The sequence below is a fragment of the Rhinoderma darwinii genome, chromosome 3, assembly GCF_050947455.1.
Source record: "Rhinoderma darwinii isolate aRhiDar2 chromosome 3, aRhiDar2.hap1, whole genome shotgun sequence".
NCBI classification, from domain to species: domain Eukaryota; kingdom Metazoa; phylum Chordata; class Amphibia; order Anura; family Rhinodermatidae; genus Rhinoderma; species Rhinoderma darwinii.
Window position 1 is genome coordinate 403,685,646 of NC_134689.1, and position 9,262 is coordinate 403,694,907.

General features: G+C 45.4%; 1 protein-coding gene across 1 annotated transcript in view; it reads right to left on the reverse strand.

Moving 5' to 3' along the window:
* The window catches only part of ACHE (acetylcholinesterase (Yt blood group)), a 74,877-nt gene extending 67,064 nt beyond the window's left edge, over positions 1-7,813 (reverse strand). The window contains exon 1 of the mRNA XM_075859186.1: positions 7,697-7,813. The gene's annotated coding sequence lies outside the window, so the exon portion shown is untranslated. The remainder of the gene's footprint in view (positions 1-7,696) is intronic.
* Positions 7,814-9,262: the final 1,449 nt, after the last annotated feature.

Below are 9,262 nucleotides of genomic sequence, written 5' to 3' on the forward strand. Positions count from 1 at the left end.
CAACTATTTACTAACTAATAGAATAGGATAGTAGAATAAATTAAATACCTTTATGAAATTAGGGACAAGCAACATGAAAATTTAACTCTACAATGTGTACTGGCACATGCAATTTGCAGACATAAATATGTCTATAGAACATGAGAGATATAACCCAATGCAAAGTTGACACTAAGTATAACTGCTAGCTATAGTCAATTATATGAAGGATCAGCTCCAGTTAACATTGGGCTTAAAGACAAGTAAAGCCCCCCTATACTAGTATAGGGGGGCTATACTAGTGATAGAGTGCTGGAGGGTGCATACTGACGAAAGGAAGCAGGAGAAAATATAGTGCTGGAGGGTACATACTGACGAAAGGAAGCAGGAGAAAATATAGTGCTGGAGGGTACATACTGAGGAAAGGGAGCAGGATAAGGTAGAGTGCTGGAGAGTGCATACTGAGGAAAGGGAGCAGGATAAGGTAGAGTGCTGGAGGGTACATACTGAGGAAAGGGAGCAGGAGAAGATAGAGTGCTGGAGAGTGCATACTGAGGAAAGGGAGCAGGATAAGGTAGAGTGCTGGAGAGTGCATACTGAGGAAAGGGAGCAGGAGAAGATATAGTGCTGGAGGGTGCATACTGAGGAGAGGAAGCAGGATAAGGTAGAGTGCTGGAGAGTGCATACTTAGGAAAGGGAACAGGAGAAGATAGAGTGCTGGAGGGTGCATACTGAGGAAAGGAAGCAGGAGAAGATAGAGTGCTGGAGGGTGCATACTGAGGAAAGGAAGCAGGAGAAGATAGAGTGCTGGAGGGTGCATACTGAGGAAAGGGAGCAGGAGAAGATAGAGTGCTGGAGGGTGCATACTGAGGAAAGGGAGCAGGAGAAGATAGAGTGCTGGAGGGTGCATACTGAGGAAAGGGAGCAGGAGAAGATATAGTGCTGGAGGATGCATACTGAGGAGAGGAAGCAGGATAAGGTAGAGTGCTGGAGAGTGCATACTTAGGAAAGGGAGCAGGAGAAGATAGAGTGCTGGAGGGTGCATACCGAGGAAAGGGAGCAGGAGAAAATATAGTGCTGGAGGGTGCATAATGAGGAGAGGAAGCAGGAGAAGATAGAGTGCTGGAGGGTGCATACTGAGGAAAGGGAGCAGGAGAAGATAGAGTGCTGGAGAGTGCATACTGAGGAAAGGAAGCAGGATAATGTAGACTGCTGGAGAGTGCATACTGAGGAAAGGGAGCAGGATAAGGTAGAGTGCTGGAGAGTGCATACTGAGGAAAGGGAGGAGGATAAGGTAGAGTGCTGGAGAGTGCATACAGAGGAAAGGGAGCAGGAGAAGATAGAGTGCTGGAGGGTGCATACAGAGGAAAGGGAGCAGGAGAACATAGAGTGCTGGAGGGTGCATACTGAGGGAAGTGAGCAGGAGAAGATAGAGTGTTGGATGGTACATACTGAGCAAAAAGGAGGATGATAATATGCATCCTCCAGCACCCATCATTAGTTTGCGCCACCAGCAAAGTATAATTTTTCAGCACCCTATCATCAGTATGAACCATCCAACACCCTATACTCTCAAGCACCCTATCATCAGTATGCACCCTCCAGCACTCTATATTCTCCAGCACCCTATCATCAGTATGCACCATCCAACACCCCATATTCTCCAGCACCCTATCATCAGTATGCACCATCCAACACCCCATATTCTCCAGAACCTATCATCAGTATGCACCATCCAACACCCTACATTCTCCAGCACCCTATCATCAGTATGCACCATCCAACACCCCATATTCTCCAGCACCCTATCATCAGTATGCACCATCCAAAACCCTACATTCCTCAGCACCTATCATCAGTATGCACAATCCAACACCACATATTCTCCAGCACCTATCATCAGTATGCACCATCCAACACCCCATATTCTCCAGCACCTATCATCAGTATGCACCATCCAACACCCCATATTCTCCAGCACCTATCATCAGTATGCACCATCCAACACCCCATATTCTCCAGCACCCTATCATCAGTATGAACCATCCAACACCCTATATTCTCCAGCACATATCAGTATGCACCATCCAACACCCCATATTCTCCAGCACCCTATCATCAGTATGCACCAGCCAACACCCCATATTCCCCAGGACCCTATCATCAGTATGCACCATCCAACACCCTATATTCTCCAGCTCCCTATAATCAGTATGCACCATCCAACACCCCATATTCCCCAGCACCCTATCATCAGTATGCACCATCCAACACCCTATATTCTCCAGCTCCCTATCATCAGTATGCACCATCCAACACCCCATATCCTCCGGCACCCTGTCATCAATATGCACCATCCAACACCCCATATTCCCCAGCACCCTATCATCAGTATGCACCATCCAACACCCCATATTCTCCAGCACCCTATCATCAGTATGCTCCATCCAACACCCCATATTCTCCAACACCCTATCATCAGTATGCACCATCCAACACCCCATATTCTTCAGAACCTATCATCAGTATGCACCATCCAACACCCTACATTCTCCAGCACCCTATCATCAGTATGCACCATCCAACACCCTATATTCTCCAGCACCCTATCATCAGTATGCACCATCCAACACCCCATATTCTCCAGCACCCTATCATCAGTATGCACCATCCAGCACCCCATATTCTCCAGCACCCTATCATCAGTATGCACCATCCAACACCCCATATTCTCCAGCACCCTATCATCAGTATGCTCCATCCAACACCCCATATTCCCCAGCAGCCTATCATCAGTATGCTCCATCCAACACCCCATATTCCCCAGCAGCCTATCATCAGTATGCTCCATCCAACACCCCATATTCCCCAGCACCCTATCATCAGTATGCACCATCCAGCACCCCATATTCTCCAGCACCCTATCATCAGTATGCACCATCCAACACGATATATTTCCCAGCTCCCTATCATCAGTATGCACCATCCAACACCCCATATTCTCCAGCACCCTATCATCAGTATGCACCATCCAACACCCTATATTCCCCAGCACCCTATCATCAGTATGCACCATCCAACACCCCATATTCTCCAGCACCCTATCATCAGTATGCACCATCCAACACCCTATATTCCCCAGCACCCTATCATCAGTATGCACCATCCAACATCCTATATTCTCCAGCACCCTATCATCAGTATGCCCCATCCAACACCCCATATTCTTCAGCACCCTATCATCAGTATGCACCATCCAACATCGAAAAATTCTCTCCCAAAATTTTTTCAGGCCAACCAGGTAGGGAATTCACTGGATATGATATTCACAGGAAGCATTGGCGATCCCAATGCACATTGACCCGTCGACAGTATCAACTTCACCGCCCAGTATCAACAGAGCAAATATTACCGATCCCTGCCTGGACTAATATTAAGTATAACATCTACTTAAATAATGGTCTAAAGAAAACCTAACGCGTTTCTACATCCTGTAGTGCTATGGATGTTTCCTCAGAGGCATATATATTTCACAACAGGGACAGCTATTACACTGTTTGGTGCATGTGAAAAGCCCCCCTGTTATGCAGATGTCAGTGACGGCACTGATGTCTGACCGCAACGCACGTGGTGAGACGCCGGCTATTTGAGGCTTTAACCCCGCCCACTAAAGGCAGAACGAGCCCTCTCTCTGGACCAATCAGAGCAGTATACACGTCCGGCTGACGTGTGTCTGCTCCAGCGGACACGTCCTATTTCCTGCCTCGTAGGTCAACCAATCAACGCATAGCGTAAATTACCATGGGAACCACCAAGCGTCCAAGTAGCGGCGTACTACAAGACGGATATATCAATCCAACACAACCAGATTACAAAGACTATAAACCAGGGGCGTCGCTAGCACTGGACCTCTGGGGCCCAAGCCCTGGATGTTTGGCCCGGTGCCCCGGATCCCCGGGCGACTGCCGCTACAGGGGTCGCAATTGTGACCGGGCCGTGGCCCCCGCACCGCGTCTATAGAAATTTACTATAGTAACTCGGGTCTATGTCATAAAATACACGGGCCCCTGTTACTATAGTAATAAGACAATATTTACCGATCTTCCTTCCCGAGCGCAGGGGAAGTCCTGACCTCTTCTCGCGTTATGACGTCACGACGCTGGATGGTGTCGGGACATCTGCTGCACCGAAGAGCTGGGTACGTCTAACATCATCACTGCCTGCTGGGGTCCTGTATCTAAGCCTGCCTTACGGAACGTGGTGTGAATTCAATGGGCGCGTAGTTGCCCGAAAACTCACGCATTTGTGAACGGCCCCATTGAAATCAATGGGTCCGTGTGCTGTGCGTTATTTCCATGAGCAGCACACCTTATATATATGCAATCTCCGATATGTATGTAAAAATTTATTTATTTTTCGGAGGGGGGGGGGGGTGGTGGTAAATATATGTCTCAGGGCTTGTGATAGTAAGCTCTAGTAAGCGGATGGTTCTTCGCTCTATGTAGGTCGCACATAGACAACACATAGAGAAATGCTACATGACGATGCTATAAGCAAAAAAATAAAAGTATTGAAGAAAGGGAGGTTGCGGTATATGAGATGTTCTCGTTAACCGTACCCATGGGACAAAACGGCGTATTTGTGTGCATTTCAATTAAGTGGATGCAATATTACATATCTGTGTGACATACCCATGTGAATAAAGCCCCAAGATAAGTCATAGAGCTTATACATTCAATCAATCAGCATGCAGCTCTCATACAGGCGTTGTGACAAAACTATGAAAAGTGGGTCCCAGTTATTGGACCGTCACTTCTTATTCTGTTTACGAACATGTCCTTCGATTTAAAAAAAAATTAATGAACAATTTCAATAGTGCCCTCTGCAGGCCAGTAAGAGATATGCGACTTGCTGTAACAGGTCTCTCAGTATATAGGATACACACACTAGAACTCCTAGTATGTTCTGACAACCAAATCTTGGTGATCACAGGGACATATTGCAAAAAAAATAAAAAATTAAAAAAAAATCAGTTTTTTTGAATGTCCATGAACAGTATCATATCCTGTATGACTGCCCACAACACCAGTACAGATGGTTACAATCTGGTGAGATCGGGCATGGGGAGGTCAGACTATTTGGTAGAGGTTGAGTAGCCACATTCCCATCTGCCTCATGCAGATTACGGGGCCCAGGGGTAGGTTTCCACCTGATATTATGGGAGTCCCACATTAAGTGACATCACCGGACTGGGTGTGATGTTATTAGTCCCAGACCAAAGGCCCCTGAGTTGCTAAATTTAATTCCAACCTGCACAACATTACATATTTTTCCTATTTTATTCCCAGGTTGATCCATTGAAATGACTGGAAACCTTAATAGTTGGAGATTGACTAACTCCTTGTGGGCTCTCATGTGTACATTTCCATATCTGTATAGATACATACTGCATGCACAAGGTGGTGTTTTGGGAGTGAAATTCAAAAACACAAAAATAGAGAGAGGTCATTGAGAGGACAGGGGTGAGCAGGGAAGTATAAGTGTGGGTGACTGGGTGACCAAACACAGCTCTCCATAGCCTCTAAAATTTAGAGGCTATGGAGAGCTGTGTTTGTTCTCCGGAGCTGCTCTTCCAACTGCAACTGGAGATAGAAAGTTGTTACTATAGTCGACCATTTAGAGTCTAAATGGTCGACTATAGTAACAACTTTCTATCTTCAGTTGCAGTTGGAAGAGCAGCTCCGGAGAACAAAATTCAGTTACTAATCAAAGAAATAAACCTAATGGTACCCAGATTTGTCCTTTGATGTCACAAGAAGAAACTGAGCAGCTAAGTCAGTTCTAGTGTGAAGATCCAACCAGTTGTCAAAGACACACACTGTAACAACCCCTCTGCTCTCTCCACTCAGAGAATATAGACTGTTATGAATACTGATGGCCTCAAGAGGGCACTGCTGGGGAAAACTAATTTCCTACCCCTCTCTGGTCCTATTAATTGTTTTTTTTTTCCAGTTTTTTTTGTTTTTTTCTGTGGTTAACCCCAGGATCAGCAGCTGTAAATCATTGGAAAGCTTAAATAGAGGATAAACAGAAAACAAGTCAGAAAATAAACCCACAGATGACGGGTCAGAATTAATAGTTTCACAAGGCCTGAACAAACAAATACAACTACACAAAAACGCTTCCTGTCCATGGCAGCACCGGGTGTTATATATAATGTAAAGAGAACAAACTTATTTAAAGGGCAACTCCAGCGGCACTTAATATTAATATCATTGGTGCAGCAATCATCCCTAAATTACACGGTAATGTCATCTTTATAAAATAATATGCTAAACAGCATCTTAGTTATTATGAATGTGTCTCCCATCATTCCTCAGGATGAAGCACAGATTTGTTATCTTCTGTACAGTGGGAGGGGTTTTCCTCTTTGCTCTTTGTCGCCCTCTGCTGAGTAATGCAGTGTATGAATGTGTGTGGGAGGGGCTGAACAATTATCTGCAGCTTTGAATATAATAGACCTCCAATGTAATTCTTCTGTACATACATTATATATATATATATATATATATATATAAACACACGTTTTAATGGTTGTACAGGTCTGATAGACTAGGTTTCTCTATATGACTAAAGGAAAATCATAGTTCAATAAATTCCTTTAATCCGGCATTAACTGGAATTGATGGGTTCCAGATTATTTGACAAATTAATTAATTGTAACCGGTTCTGTCCACTTAATCTTCTGGGTCTGCTCTTGGGAAAATCAAGATTATCATGCAGTCTTCTGTTGGAAACAAGTGCCGGATTATCGGAATTTCTGGATAATTGGATGCCAGATTATTGAAATTTCTGAATTATTGGATGCCGGACTATTGGAATTTCTGCATATTAGATGCCGAAATATCGGAATTTCTGGATTATTGGATGCCGGATTATCGGAATTTATTGATTAATTGATGTCGTTTTAAAGGAATTTCACAATAATATAAATAATAAGAATAAAATAATAATAAGAATGACCCTCATCCTCCACACTTCTTATAATCCTTTTCCTTCCTCCCCTCCCCCCTAGCCAAGGCTATGTTCACCTCTGCCCTGGTCATTCCGTTTTTCTGCTCCATTAGAGGAGCAGAACAAAAGGAATAAACGGAAGCACCGGTTCTGTTCCACCACGGACACCACCAGCTACTGTCAGTACCCATTGACTTTATTGGGTTCCGTCTGGGTGTTTTAATGGAAACAATAGCGCCGCATGCTGCGGTATCGTTTCCGGTAATCTCGGCCAGATCGGAGATGGAGACCCATAACAGAGCCCCCGACGCAGGTGTGAAGCGGCCCTTAGCCCTGCTGTTCCTCCCCACAGCTTCAATAGGGATCGACATTAATTTACAAGAACTTCTGCAGCAGCTGGAGAAACATACAGTACCATGCAATATAATAGATACCTCAAGGTTAGAGCTGACCGCAATTTTGGCGCAACGTGGAGCATTCGCAGAACAGACACAATCCGATAAAAGCGAAACGAGTTGCGAGGCTTTTCCTATTCTCTTGCATTAATATAACCACACGTTTCGCACCCTGCTCCTCAGGTTGCATGTTAGACTAATACAGACCCCAGCTGCTGCAGAACCTCTCTGCGAAAAGACCTGGAAGCCCCATATCAATAAGTGAATGACAAGTAGAGGTTCTGCAGCAGCTCAGTAAACCTTCTCACCTGTGATGACGTCATAGCCGGCGACTTACATAGTGGGCACTGGTGTCATCCAGCCCAGCCCCCTCCCAGCTCACATACATGGGGAAGTTGTGTAAAACCTCAGCAGCCATCTGTCTGACCTGCTCTACCACTCTTGTTGTCACATAAGTTTTTCTAACTTTTCTGGCCAATCAGAAACTTTTGGACTGTACCAACACCATTTGGAAAATAGGGGAGTTTCCATTGGAGTCCTCAGTCAGTCGTTTCCTGTAATAAGAAGAATTTCTAAGGAAATGCAGGGAATGATTCCTACACGTCTGCAAGGGAACGATTATAGAAGAAGAGGAACGAAGATTTCTGGTAATGAGGAAAGATAAATCAGAGGAAACATCTCCCCTGCTGTAAAGTTCCATAGTCCTCACAAATCCATGTTCTCAGTGCTGTACTATGCCGGCTGCCCATACACTGGCTGACACCCAGATCAATGGAGAATAAGCTGAGGGTGACCTCTGTACAGAGTGACCCTGCAGTTGAACTTAAAGGGGTTGTCCATGTCGGACAATCTTTTTTTGTTAGAATGGTCCTCCGGCAATAACCTTGTATCAGGGTGTCCTGACTCTCAGCAATGAGCTATAAACTGTGGGGGCACCTCGAAGCAAATATTCGATAACCCTGCAGCGCCATCACAGGAGAAATGAAGCGTTACACCGGTCTTATTGAAATCATTGGACTGTTTATATATAATGCATGGACATGCGAGGTCCTCCAGAGCGAAAGATGCTCATTGTATAATAGATGAGGGTCCTGGACTTAGAATTCCCTAATACGGTATATGAAATTAGTTTTCTAAAGCAGACAACCGCTTTGTGGAAATCCAGGGAAGCAGCGGCTTAGAGTCCATGTGCACGGAAAGACACGAGCTGGAACTTTGTACTATGGCACCCAGTCCCTACAGATCATAAAGTCATAGGCGCTGAGTGTGTTGACCTATCTTCATAATATGGAATTCGTTGGTGCCACAACAATAATAAAATAGGCACAACAGATCAGGGGACCAAGCGGGGGTGGTTTACAGTTTCCCGAAAAACCCTTTGACCAGGGCTGGGAGACCCTCACATACAAATGAACTCAATTGTATCTACGTCCTTAGGACACAGATACAATTGACAACGCTGGTGAGGCAAGGGTACCATCAGTTCACTTGTGTTGCAGGCGGTGCAATGACGCCATCGCGCTGCCTGTGTCAGAAGAGACCAGGCCTGCTTCGCTGGAGGACTGCGTGGGAATGGGGACAGGTGAGTATGCTTGTTGTGGCATATGGCACTAGCTACCTCAGTCGCATTATCTACTGGGGCACTATCCACATGTGGCACTATCTACAGGGGGCACTGTTGCACTATCTACAGGGGGGAATGTGGCACTATTTATGGGTGTGGCAGTGTGTGACATTACACATGGTCACTGTGGCACTATCTACAGGGGACATTGTGGAGTTATCTACAGGGGGTACTGTGGCACTATCTACTGGGAGCAATGTGGCACTATCTACACGGGGCAGTGTCTGGCACTATCTACATGGGCACTGTG